The 14,405-nt window shown below is 38.4% G+C and overlaps 1 protein-coding gene across 2 annotated transcripts in view; it reads left to right on the top strand.

Moving 5' to 3' along the window:
• Nucleotides 1-14,405, top strand: part of LSMEM1 (leucine rich single-pass membrane protein 1) — a 193,817-nt gene that overhangs the window by 134,896 nt on the left and 44,516 nt on the right. For both annotated transcript variants that reach the window (XR_008717855.1, XR_008717854.1), the window contains 3 exons: nucleotides 918-1,025; nucleotides 2,101-2,317; nucleotides 6,000-6,076. The gene's annotated coding sequence lies outside the window, so the exon portion shown is untranslated. The remainder of the gene's footprint in view (nucleotides 1-917; nucleotides 1,026-2,100; nucleotides 2,318-5,999; nucleotides 6,077-14,405) is intronic.

Genomic DNA, 14,405 nt, shown 5'->3' with positions numbered 1-14,405 from the left:
AAGAGTTGGACACGACTGAGCAACTGAACTGAACTGTAAGCTGCTGCTGCTGCTAAGTCACTTTAGTTGTGTCCAACTCAGTGCAACCCCATAGACGGCAGCCCACCAGGCTCCCCCGTCCCTGGGATTCTCCAGGCAAGAACACTGGAGTGGGTTGCTATTTCCTTCTCCAATGCATGAAAGTGAAAAGTGAAAGTGAAGCTGCTCAGTTGTGCCAACTCTACGCAACCCCATAGTCTGCAGCCCACCAGGCTCCTCCGTCCATGGGATTTTCCAGGCAAGAGTACTGGAGTGGGGTGCCATTGCCTTCTCCTGAACTGTAAGCTAGTGCATACTATAAAAGGATGTGTCTGCCATTTCAAACCACTAAACTCCTAGACTAGTGAGAGTTTGGAGCTGTACTGTGTAGGGATCTATATCTAAAACGTGTCATCATAGACTCATGAACTTGCTTTGACTTATGTGTCTTTGAACTGGTGTCAGTGGCATGGAGCTTCCCTGGTGGCTCAGATGGTAAAGAACCTCCTTGCCAATGCAGGAAATGTAAGAGATGCAGGTTCGATCCCTGGGTCAGGAGGATCCCCTGGAGAAGGGAATGGCTACCCACTCTAGTATTCTTGATTTCTTGCCTGAGGAAATCCCATGGACAGAGGAGCCTGGTGGGCTACAGTCCATAGGATCGCAAAGAGTCAGACATGACTGAGTGACTAACACACACACATACTCACTCTGTCTCTCTCTCTCAGTGGCACTAGGGAGCCTGAGGCTGCTTCCCTGACATGGATGATATCAGTAAAAGGGCAGAAAGAACTTCTGTTTTATAGTTTAAAGTTAACCAAAATCGTGCTACTTAAAACAACAACAACAAAGCAAAAACAAAACCACTTAAGTATTTTGACACCATTTTTTCCTTCCAGTTCTATGAGGACCATTTTGATTTAGCAGTTGCTCTCCAGAACCTGAATCTCCACAAGAAAGTCATCTAGCGATTAACAAATGCCTCAAGGATAGCCTCCATACCAAAGGTGAACCTGGGGGCTATTGCTTAGAATTTTCAATAAGGTGAAAGTTGTAGGAGTATCATGCATCTTTTTATGACAATCATGAACTTCCAGCAGCAGTTTCCATGGCATCGTGTAAAATCCATGAACTACTCCAGCCTAGAAAACATAACACATTGCTTGGTTCCTATCAGGCATCACCATAAACCATTTTTCTGAATATTTTATACTACTTCTTGCTTTGTTGCTGCTGTATGTTCTATGTTGAGGTCATGTATATTCTATGGTCATGTATATTCTATGCTGAGAATTTGAAAAATCTTCTATATTTCCTAAAACAGAGATATCACTCTCAAATAATTAAATGAGAGAATTTTGTTAAGAACCGAATTTTTCTTTTCCATTAAATTTGTGTCTAATAAAGTAAGCTTGGGCTTCCCAGTTGAGCTAGTGGTTAAAAACCCCCATGCCAATGCAGGAGACATAAGAGATGTGGGTTTGATCCCTGGGTAGGGAAGATCCCCTGGAGGAGGACATAGCAACCCACTCCAGTATTCTTGACTGGAAAATCCCATGGACAGAGGATCCTGGTGGGCTCCAGTGCATGGGGTCACAAAGAGTCAGACACGACGGAAGCAACTTAGCATGCATGGACACACGAAGTAAGTTAGGGGAAAATTATAAGCTTAGGGAGAAATTAGCCCTTCTGACTGTTCTTCAACATCATTTTATTATACTTACATTTTATTTGTATGATTATTACTTCTAAAACTAAACTTTTTCCCTGAGCACTAGGCATGTTTGGGGCCAAATGCTAAGCACTGCATGTAAATTATCTCACTCAGTTCTCACAAGAAACCTAGGAGACTGGCAGGAACCCCAGTAACTTAATACAGGTGGGTTAGAGGAAGCCCAGAGTGACTGTATTGAATGTAATGAGCCTAAAGTCAAGAAGCTGGTAATGAGGGAAAGTTCCCTGAAGTCATCCCACTGCTTGAGTCTGAAAGGAACAGAGGGAAGGGCGTGGTTTTTGGAGCATCTCCTCTGTGTAGGGCACTGTGCTAGTTACTTCCTTGCTGATTCTGTTGCATCCTCACAGCCTCACTAGGTAAAGCTTGTCATTTACATTTGCTGTTTTACAAATGAGGAAACTGACTTCCGGTTCAAGATGGTGGAGTAGAAGGACATGTGCTCATCTCCTCTTGTGAGAGCAACAAAATTGCAACTAGCTATGGGACAACCATCGACAGGAGGACGCTGGAACCCACCACAAAAAGATACCCCATGTCCAAAGATGAAGAAGCCACAATGAGAAGGTAGGAGGGGCACAATCATGATAAAATCAAATCCCATACCCACCGGGTGGGCGACCAACAAACTTACCAAAAAAAATTCTCCCACATTGTGAAGGTTCTGAATGACACATCAGGCATTCCAGCCTGGGGATCTGGCAAAGGAACTGGGAATCCCCGGGGAATTTGACTTTGAAGGTCAGCAGAATTTGATTACAGGCCTAGGGGTTTCCATTCTTGGTGGCTCCATTCTTGGAGGGCACACACAAATATGGAAAGTGAGGCTTTGGGGGAATTAAATACTTTATTAAATAAAGTCACACAGCTAATACGTCGCAGAGCTAGGAGACAGATTTAGCTATTTTCAAAGAGGTCATTCCTAGTCAACCACATGAGAAACCTTCTTGCATCTCTTTTTCCACATAGAATTATAAGACCAAAATGTGTTGCCTCTTTTTATAGCTTTGTACAGGATAATATGTACATTGGATGTGAAGACTCTCAGCTCTGTAGATTCAAGCTGAGTTAGACTTTGAGGTCCAGCTTGGAGAATTCCACCAAGGGCTCAACATGATGCCCAGAGATTTTATTGAATGCACAATCTAACGTCTTGATAATTTCATGTTGAATCTCAATTTAAAATAAATTGGAAAAAATAGATTTGACACTCTAGTTTAAAAGAAATAGCACTTTAAATATGTGTAGGAGGGATTCAAGCACAATGCTAAAGTTTTCCCAGTCAAAAATGTTCTCTCATTACTGATTAGATAACAAGTGAAAAATAGATTTATCATAATTTAGAATATGTTTTTCCTATAAAATAATTTTTTGAAGAAATTATAAGAGAGAAAAATGCTATAAGAAACCTGGCTTAAGACTGGTATCATAGTATATTTATTCAACAAATATCTATGAGTATACTTTTCTAGGGCTGAAGATACAGAAGTTAAAAAAGCAAAATCCTGGCTCTCCAGATTACTTTCTAGTGGCAAAGTGCAGACCATAAACATAAATGGTGTATCAGAGGGTGAGCTGTGCTATGGAGAACAATGGATAACGGGAGAAAGGAAATCTGGAATGTAAGAGGAGGTCATTATTTAAATAGAAAAGTCAGAGATCTCCATGTAAAGTGGAACCTAAAATTTCTGCCTGAAAGCAATCTTGTAAAAATGTGGGATAAATAAAGGTATACAAAGCTCCCTGTGCTGAGTGGAGAGGAATATTATTCTATTTTGTAAATGAGAAACAGATCTGGATTAACAAGGTTGCATTCCCTCAGTTCCTGCTAACTGGCAGAGCGGAATTTGAACTCAGTTTTTCATCTTCTTGCCTTGCAGTGATGCTATTTCCTATGGGTATTGATCACCCTTGGGCAGACAATGAAGATAATACTTGCTTGCAAATGAACCTAACATAAATGCTTATTTTTCATTTTCATAAATTTTTCTATGTGATGCATTTGTGTTTGAAAGTATGGAAAAAAAAGGTGCTAGTTGCTCAATCATGTCCAACTCTTTGCAACCCCATGGACTGTAGCCTGCCAGGCTCCTCTGTCCATAGGATTCTCCAGGCAAGAATACTGGAGGGGGTTGCCATTCTCTTCTCCAGGGACTCTTCCTGACCCAGGGGTCGAACCCAGATCTCCCGCATTGCAGGCAGATTCTTTACTGTCTGAGCCATATTTACTGTTAACTGTAATTTTTATGTTTGTTAAATGCATTTTTAAAAATTATAATCTCTAAGGATGTGAACTGATTTATATTAATGTGTCACTGATGTTGAAGTTTTTTTAATAACCTCTTAGGTTTTCACATTGTTTTTAAAAATTGAGTGTTATTATAAGAAACATTTATGGAATAATGGCATAAGTTAGCCCTGAAGGAATAGCAGGAATTCTGGAGGAGTCCTGTAGAGTCCTGTTAAGATTAATAAAGGTGGTGATTTAAAATGAACTGATTGTGCTCATCTATTACAGTTTAAAAATATTGTTAGATATGTTGTGAGGGATTTTTATATTAGGCAGTTCTAGCTGATGATTCAATTGCTCTTAAAAACTGTACCACCAAAGAAATGATAGAGAAAAGTATTTTATTGTCTGTAATCAGAGCTAATGATGACATATGAAAAGAACATTCAGTTATAAGCAAAAAAGTTTTACCCCAGGATAATTGGCAAATACAAATAAAATTTCTTTCCAAAATGAAGTAGAAATATTAAGGAAACAGTAAAAATGGGTTTGTGGTTGCTAGTAATCATAGAATGAAATTAAAAGGCAGAACAAGTTATTTTTCTACTCAAAGGAAATGATTGAGAACAAACAATGAAAATGATATTTTTTATACCTTGCAAGTGGGAAGATAAGTGATACAGCCCTCAGGGAAGGCAGCGTGGTAACGGAAATCAAGAGCCATGAACAGATTTGTAATGCTTTAACAAGCAAGTCAATTTATTGAATGTATTCTACCAAATTAAGCTAAAGGAAAAACTTGTTGAGGAAGATGTTCCTTGTGGTATTATTGATAACAGGAAGAAAAATTGGAAGAAAAAAATAACCCACAATAATATCTTAATAGGTAAGTTGAATGGACCTACTTGTTAGACTATGCAATTAGAAGAAATGATCATGAACATAGCAACATAGAAACGCCTTAATAAGTGAAAAATAAGTACATGAAATAGAATGCAGGTTATTGTTATAGCTATATACAATTATGTAGAGAAGACTGAAAGGAAACATATAAAATAATTTTTGATTTTTTTCAGATGGTAGGCTTACCTATTTCCCTATCTATTTTTGAATATTCTGTACTATTGTTCAGTTCAGTTCAGTCGCTCAATCGTGTCCGACTCTTTGTGAGCCCGTTAACTGCAGCACGCCAGGCCTCCCTGTCCATCACTAACTCCTGGAGTCCACCCAAACCCATGTCCATTGAGTCGGTGATGCCATCCAACCATCTCATCCTCTGTTGTCCCCTTCTCCTCCTGCCCTCAATCTTTCCCAGCATCAGGGTCTTTTCAAATGAGTTAGCTCTTCACATCAGGTGGCCAAAGTATTGGAGTTTCAGCTTCAACACCAGTCCTTCCAATGGACTTGTTGGATCTCTGTGTAGTCCAAGGGACTCTCAAGAGTCTTCTCCAACACCACAGTTCAAAAGCATCAATTCTTTGGCACTCAGCTTTCTTCACAGTCCAACTCTCACATCCATACATGACCACTGGAAAAACCATAGCCTTGACTAGACATCTCTAGATGTCTCTGCTTTTTAATATGCTGTCTAGGTTGGTCATAACTTTCCTTCCAAGGAGTAAGCATCTTTTAATTTCATGGCTGCAGTCACCATTTGCAGTGATTTTGGAGCCCAGAAAAATAAAGTCAGCCACTGTTTCCCCATCTATTTGCCATGAAGTGATGGGACCAGATGCTATGATCTTAGTTTTCTGAATATTGAGCCAACTTTTTAACTCTCCTCTTTCACTTTGATCGAGGCTCTTTAGTTCTTCTTCACTTTCTACCATAAGGGTGGTGTTATCTGCATATCTGAGGTTATTGATATTTCTCCCCCCAATCTTGATGCCAGCTTGTGCTTCTTCCAGCCCATTGTTTCTCATGATGTACTCTGCATATAAGTTAAATACTATTGTTATAATGTTTTAATAATAAAAATGTTAATTCATAATATATTAATATTTTTCACTTATTTTACAGTAATGTTGGCTGTAAATATGAAATTTCTTCCACACACCAAGATTTTCAAGAATGGCATATTCTCAATGCAATATGTGGTAAGATGCATTGTTTCTCTCTGAATTGGGCTGATACTAATTTTCAAGCTAGTAAACCTGTTTCCTGTATGATACTAAGTTTCCACTGGAGACCTTACACTCGCTCTATAGAGGCAGTAATTAACAAAAAGCCATTATTTCGAAATGTCAAGTGTTTCCTATACTAAAATGTTTTTATACTTTCATAATTTACAATCAGCTTGATTAAAGCACTGCATCTTCAAAGTGCATTGAGACAACATCTTCATATTCTCAGGAAAAACCCAGATGTTCAAGTACAGAACTTAATCCCAGAGATTCAAATATAGAACTCCTATTTTTGAGGAAGGTACTACTTAGAAAAATCATGCTTTGTGTGTCAGGAGAGATGTACTTTGAAATCCAAGGTTTTCATCCCTTGGAAGATGAATGAAGATGCCTTTGTTTTTATCCTTCACCTCCTAGATTTCCCAAAACCTAATTTGGAGAGAAATCCACTTCTGTGGGTTGAGGAGAGAAGGTTGCAACAGAAGTTACATTAGTTGAGTGAATAAATGATTTAATAAATCCTACAGTGTAGGATGCAGCTGTTTTTCATAGGTGGGACTCTTTAGGAGGGGAAAAACCTGGGAGGGGGGAGTGTTCATAGACCTGGCCCAGACTAGAGCTAGAAGCAGATCTCTGACAAGGATTCTAAAGCTGTTGTTATTCAGTCACTAAGTTGCAACCCCATGAACTGTAGCCATGGACCCTCTGTCCTCTACTATCTCCTGGAGTTTGCTCAAATTCATGTCTATATAGTCAGTGATGCTATCTAACCATCTGATCCTCTGCCACTCCCTTCTCTTTTTGCCTTCAATCTTTCCCAGCATCCAGGTCTTTTCCAATGAGTCAGCTCTTTGCATCAGGTGGCTAAAGTATTGAAGCTTCAGCCTGTTGAGCAACAGCCCTTCCAAACAATATTCAGGGTTGATTTCCTCTAGGATTGACTGGATGAGGAAACCCAATTGGGAATGTGGTGGGTGCTGCACTTGAGGTCAGGAACCAAAGAGATGGATTTAGTCAAGAATAAAGTTGAATATAGTTAGAGGTCCATAGACCCTGCATTATTAGGCTGGCCAAAAATTTGGTTTGGATTTTTCTGTAACATCTTACAGAAGAACTTGGATGAAGGTTTTGGCTGACCTAATATCTTTCCTATAGTCTCCCATGAATACTGTCTTCTAATAAATGGGACCCAGCTATTTCTTTGCTAAGAAATTGAGGTAGAAAGAACCTGTGTAGGTAGAGTAAAATCCAGTATTTTGACAGACAACTTTGACAGAGGTCACTTTCATGCCTGAATATTAAGGAACTTAACCAACACATGTATGCACTGCTGGCTGGAAATGGACCAAATATTCCAGTTAGAATAAATACTGATAGAATATACAAAGGATCAAGTCTGAATATGGAGAGTAATTGTTTCATAGGAGCTATACTTAACAGATTATACCGAAGAGCCTAATCTGCACCTGGACCTAATTCCTAATATAGATGATGAGATTTTAGACTTTGAGCTGATGCTATAATGCAATGAGACTCTTGAGAATCTTGAGAAGAGATAAATGCATTTTGCATGCGGAAAAGATGTGAATTTTTAAAATTTATTTTTTAATTGAAACAAAATATTGGTTTGATTTCTTCCATACATCAACATGAATTAGCCATAGATATACATATCTCCCCTCCTACTTGAACCTCCCTCTCACTTCTCACCCTTTCCTACCCCTCTAGGTTGTTACAGAGCCCCAGTTTGAGTTCATACAGCAAATTTCCATTTGTCTATTTTACATATGTTAGTGTATATGCTCCCACGCTGCTCTTCCCATTCATCTCACCCTCTCCTTCCTCCCCCTGCCCTTGTCCATAAGTCTGTTCTCTGTGTCTCCAATGCTGCTCTGCAAATAGGTTCATCAGTACCATCTTTCTAGATTCCATATATATATGTTAAGATACAGTATTTGTTTTTTTCTTTCTGACTTACTTCAATCTGTATAATAGGCTCTAGGTTCATCTACCTCATTAGAACGGACTCAAATGCATTCCTTTTTATGGCTGAGTAGTATTCCTTTGTATAAATATGTACCACGGCTTCTTTATCCATTCATCTGTTGATGGACATCTAAATTGCTTCCATGTCCTAGCTATTGTAAATAGTGCTGCAATGAACACTGGGGTACATGTGTCTTTTTCAGTTTTGGTTTTCTCAAGGTATCTGCCTAGAAGTGGTATTGCTAGGTCATATGATGGTTTTGTTCCTAGTTTTTTAAGGAAAGAGATGTGAATTATTGATTCCAGAGGGTGGACTATGGCAAAAAGACTCTAAGGTGGCCCCCATGACCTCTGTTTCCTGGTGTAATTAACCTCCTTTTCCTGGACTTGTGACTTACTTGGTTCTAAACAATAGAGTATAGCAAATGTGTAGGAATGTCAGCCTAATGATTATGTTGTGTTATGTTATGTTAGAATCTGTCTGGCTAGCTGACTTTCTCTCTCCACCTGTGGTTTTTAAACAAGTCAGCTTCCATAAATCCTATAACTTGCAAGGAAGTGAATACTTCCAACAACCACATAAGTGATGGATCCTTCCCCAGTTGAGTCACCAGGCAAGAACCCAGCCTTGGCCAGCATCTTTGTATTGTAATTTTTTTACTCAGCAATAGATAACTAATGCATTAGCAAAGGAGGCAGAAGCCCCTAATAATATCCAGTTTCATCCCCAGTCTATAAAAATGGCTAAAATATTAAGTTTTAAGCAGGAAACTATTACATTTCATCTTGTCAAGATTTGTCAAATCTTTCTAAAGTATTTTAATAGGCTTCTATTCAAAGAAGTAAAGATTTATTAAAGCCAGTTTTATTTTCAGATTGATCTTCTATTTTCTTCTCTAACTCTTTTATATCTGCTTATCTTCACTTCCAATTCAAGCCATGTCCAAAGCCAACCCTCCTGATCTGATTTGAGGGTAGTAGGTCCTTCAATAGCATTTAGATTTCACTGGCTCATTTTTATAAAAAAAAATCTTTTTCTTACTTTATAAATCTGTAAGAATTTCAGCATGTCCTGTTGTACCTTTTCAGTAAATTGAAACCACCTGTAAACATCATATAAATGAATATTTATCAGAATATTAAAAGCATTTAATTTCAAGTTAATCCTTGGCAATAAAATGTGAAGAGAGAGACTATGGAAAAATACACTTGCTTTCCACCTTCTTTACATTGACTTAGGATATAAGAGAGAAGCAATAAAAGATGCTAATAAAGCTATTTCTTTGAACATTCTTAACCTGATCAATTTTAATGTAAATAAATGACTAGTAATAGTGTGGTATTCCTAAAATTCTTTCCTTTATCATCTCTGCTTGCTATTATTTAGATATTGTAATTACTTCTCCCGATTTTTATGTATGGGCTTCCCTTGTGGCTCAGCTGGTAAAGCATCTGCCCCAGTGAACAATGCAGGAGATCTGGGCTCAATCCCTAGGTTGGGAAGATCCCCTGGAGAAAGGAAAGGCTACCCACTCCAGTATTCTGGCCTAGAGAATTCCATGGACTATATAGTCCATGGGGTCACAAAGACTCAGACATGACTGAGTGACTTTCACTTTTACTTTCATTTTTATGTATGTACCACTATATATTTCCTTGACTAGTTTTTAAGTTAGTAAAAATTGTGCATCTTGGGATAGAAGAATGAAATATAGGAATCCTTAAGTTAAAAACTATTATATCAATAACAGTAAACTATAACTTATTTATTACCATATACTGTCTTCATAAAATGTGCCTTTACAAGCTTCACTTTCTGTGAAATAGATTGATGAAATGTTGTGTTGACATTATTAATAATTTATCACCAAATGATATACGCTTTTTTCTGAAAATATGGGCAGAGCTAATGTATGTAATTAATGAAAATGCATGGAGAAGATGGTTGCAAATCTATAACTTGAGAAGCCTAAAAGATATCTGTTGCAGTTGTCTTGCTTTGCAGGTGAGAAAACTAAGGGGCACGGTTCACATGATCAAGTTTGGACCACGTGAATGGTGCTCCTGAGTCTCCAGAGCGCAGTCTGCTTGGCTGCACGGTTAGTACAACCCTGTCAGGTAATGGAACTCATGGAACAAGAATCCAGATGTCTGATCTCCTGGGCTGGGGCTCTTAAAACTGTGCGACTTTAGCCTGACTTGTGTCTTTTTTTACTTGTTTTGATTCTGGATTTCTTTTAAGCCTAAAGATTAACCACGTTAAAAAAAAAATGAGTTTTATGTTTTCCAGGAAGTGTATTGTATTAGAGCTCTTCTGTGGAATTCATGCAAAGAAACTAAAAGAGCCATTTATGATTTAAACTCTGGCCTCCAGCTAAATCCTTCTCACATTTGTACCTTAATATTGAGGGGCTATCACTAAGTCTATTGGAGATGAAAATTATTAGTTTGAGTGTAAAGATCATGAAAACGTAAACATAATTTTCAAAAGCTTCTGACCTCACTAATTTGAAATGAATACATATTCCTTCTATTGTCTAATGTTTTAACTCAAATGAGAAATGTGATGTGAAAAGCACTGTATTAGTGATTATAATTTGGTGGGAGAAATTTAGAAATTATTGCATCATGATAGCACTGCCCAAGCCACATTATAAAACAAAATAAGGCCCTGTATACAGAAGTGATGTAAAGGTATATTGTATCAACTCTCAAAGTAGAATGTACTAGCATACCCTTTTAATATATTAATTCCCTGTGAAAGAAGATATTTAAATCTTTACACTTTAAAGTGTCTTGGAAAGAAATGCATGAAAGAAATGTTTATTTTTACATTTGTTATTTCGTTGTCATATTTCTGGCATCTATCCATTAATTAAGCATGAGATAAGTTGCAAATAGTCCTTTTACTTTTGCCCCAAGCCTGCTTTGCAGAATCTGAAGCTACCTTTTGATGTTATAGGAGAGGCACTCTTGGGATGACCTGAAGTAATCTTGTGGAATACTTGGAGTTCAGCTGAAAAAAAAATTATAAGATTTAGTCCTTTTGTTTAAGTAGGTTTCATATTTATGTGAGATCACATAGTATCATATAGTATTTATCTTTTTCTGTCTGGTTTACTTCACTTGGCATAAAAAATTTCGAGTTTCATTTATGTTGTTTCAAATGGCAAAATTTTCTTCTTTATGGCTGAATAGTATTCCATTATATAATGTGTGTATATACCATTTTATTTATCCATTCATCCATCAGTGAACACTTAGATTATTTCCATGTCTTGTGTGTGTGCTAAGTTGCTTCAGTTGTGTCGACTCTTTGTGACACTACGGACTGTAGCCTGCCAGGCTCCTCTGTCCATGGGATTCTCCCAGCAAGAATCCTGGAGTGAATTGCTGTGCCTTCCTCCAGGGGATCTTTCTGACCCAGGCATCGAATCCGCATCTCTTACGTCTCCTGCATTGGCAGGCGGGTTCTTTACCACTTGTAAATAATGCTGCAGTGAACAAGGGGGTGTGGTTACCTTTTTGAGTTAGTGATCTGTTTTCTTCAGATAAATACCCAGATGCAAGACTGCTGAATCATACGGTAGTTCTGTTTTTAATTAATGCGGACCCTCCATACTGGTTTCCATTCTGGCTGTGCCAATCTACATTCCCACCAGCAGGGCACAAGTTTTCCCTTTTTTCCACAGCCTCATCAACACTTGTCACTTCTTATCTTTTTGATAATAGCCATTCTGACAGGTGTGAGGTGATACCTCATTGTAGTTTTGATTCACATTTCCCTGAAGATTAGTGATACTGAGTACCTTTTCATAGACCTGTTATTTAAATGTCTTCTTTGGAAAAATGTCTATTCAGATCCTTTGCTCATTTTTCAAATTAAATTTTTTTTTTCTGTTTGTTTTGTTGTTTTTTATGCTGTTGGGTTATATGAGTTCTTTATATATTTTGGATAGTAAGCCCTTATCAGATACGTGGTTTGCAAATATTTTACCCCACTCTGAGATAACCTCATTTTGTTGTTTCTTTCGCTGTGCAGAAACTTGTTAGTTTGATGTGGTCCCATTTATTTATTTTAGCTTTGTCACTTGTGTTTTAGGTATTGTATTTATTAAATCATTGCCAAAACCAATGTCAAAGAATTTGTTTCCTGTGTTTTCTTCCAGGAGGCTTATGAAAGCCTTAGTAAAGTCTTTATTGTGTAGGGCTGTCCTGTAGTTTCAAAGATGCTAGCAGCATCCCTGGCCTCTATCTAGGAGATGCCAGTATCACTGTCTCAGTTGTCATAGCCAAAAGTGTCACTAGACATTGCTAAGTGTTCCCTGGGGAAGCAAAATGTCCCCAGTTGAGAATCACTGCTTTATTCCTCTGTTTGGATTTATGTAAGGTTTTTGAAAAAGAATATGAGTGAAAACAGTCTTAGCTCCTGATATTTGAGAGTGCATACGTAAGTTAAGTGTTTCCAACCTTGTCAAGCTCCAGACCTCTTATAAACTGGACAGTTCTTGCCTGATATCATTTCTCTTTTGTAATAACTTGTCAGAAAGTGGCAAGGAGCTGCAGCTACATGGTGATATTCTGGCTTTCTGTTTAGCCTCTTTTCCTGGAATGTAGATGTGTAGGCATATGATTTGCCTTCCGAATTATTGCAGGAGATATGTGTGAGTGTGTGAGTGTGTGTGTGTGTGTGCATGTGTGTGTGCATGCAGATGCACATGTTCAGTCACTCAGTCATGTCTGACTCTTTGGGACCCCATGGACTGTAGCCCACCAGGCTCCTCTATCCATGGGATTTTCCAGGCAAGAGTACTGGAATGGGTTGCCATTTCCTTCTCTAGAGGATCTTCCTAACCCAGGGGTCAAACCTGCATGGATCCCCTGTGTCTCCTATATTGGCAGGTGGATTCTTTACCACTGAGTTACCTGGGAGGCCCTATCCTGGGAGATACTGTAACCAAAAGTTTTGCAGCAGCAGAACAAGAGTCACCAGATTTTTTTGCTTGCAGTGTCTGTGTCCTTTATTCCTGCTATCACACTGCTAAGCCAGTACCATATTTTAGGCTTTTATAATGGCAGCACTCCACTTCTGAGTATCAGTCTCTGTTACAGGAAAAAATAAGCCATTTGAGAATTCAGGGGAAGGAGATTTGGACAGAAGGAACAGTTAGTGAGAAAGTGCGAAAGTGGGTGCACACTGGGTCTCGTTGAGGAACCAAAAGAAAGCCATGTAATGGACTTAGTGGAAAAGGGGTGGAGCAACCTGAGATGAGATCACAGAGGTAGGCAAAGCCCAAGTAGTAGACCTTTCTACCCAGTGTAACTTGTTCTAGGAGCAATGGGAAGCCATTGGCATATATTAAGTAGAGAAGGGGAAAACGAAAACAACTTGGGTCATTCTGGCTACCACGGGGGAAATGGATTATAGGGAAACTAGAAAAGAAGCAGTAGTCCTATAAGAAGTTCATGTGGGATATGAGAGTTGCTTATATGTGGACTGTAGTCAAAGAGATAGAAGGAAATGGATGGATCAGGGATGTTTCAGAGAGAACACTAGAAGACTCCTTGATAAACTGAATATTCAGTGTAAAGGAAAAGAGGAGTGAAGGATAGAGGAATAGGAAGGATAGGAAAAAGAGGAATTCCTGGATTGTGACTTAATAATGGAGGAATAATGTTTTACTTTATTTAATTGAAAAAGATTCAGAGATAAAAACAAGAATTTTTTTTTGTCAAATTAAATTTGAGATGCCATTCATCAACTCTGTGCTTATATTAAGGGACCAATGTGCTGTATGGTTCAAGATTTCCAGAAAGAGGTAAGGCCTAGGAATTTTGACTGGAGATTCATCAGTTTTTGATGATATTGAAAGCCATCATCCTAAATGAGGTCGTTATTGGAGAATGGAGAAGAGAAGGTAGTGTAGGAGAGGTTCTGCGGGTTGCCAGCATTTCAGCTGTGAGTACTGTAGGAGGGACAAGTCAAGGGAACTGACAACACGTAGACTGAGGGGCAGGAACAAACAGAGACTGGGAGTCTGGGATGTACAGTGAGAGGTGAACCTTCTTTCTATTCCTGATTTCCAGTTCTCTTGTCAGTAGCACTTTGCAGGGTATCCTTCCAGGAAATGTAAGCAAGTGGTTTTTTCCTAGAGGAGTCATAGTCTTTAATGATACTCAAATCCAAATAGAAGATACCATAATATTATTCTGCAATTTGCTTTCTTAACAGTACATCTTTCCACATTAATATGTAAATGTTGACCTCTTCTATGACTTCACAGTACTTGAAACTTATCTTCAGAGTCTAAGCAAC

This window comes from Bubalus kerabau, chromosome 8, assembly GCF_029407905.1.
Source record: "Bubalus kerabau isolate K-KA32 ecotype Philippines breed swamp buffalo chromosome 8, PCC_UOA_SB_1v2, whole genome shotgun sequence".
In the NCBI taxonomy this organism is placed as follows: Eukaryota; Metazoa; Chordata; class Mammalia; order Artiodactyla; family Bovidae; genus Bubalus; species Bubalus kerabau.
The sequence above is the reverse complement of the archived record's forward strand: the minus strand, read 5'-3'. Positions and strand labels throughout refer to the sequence as shown.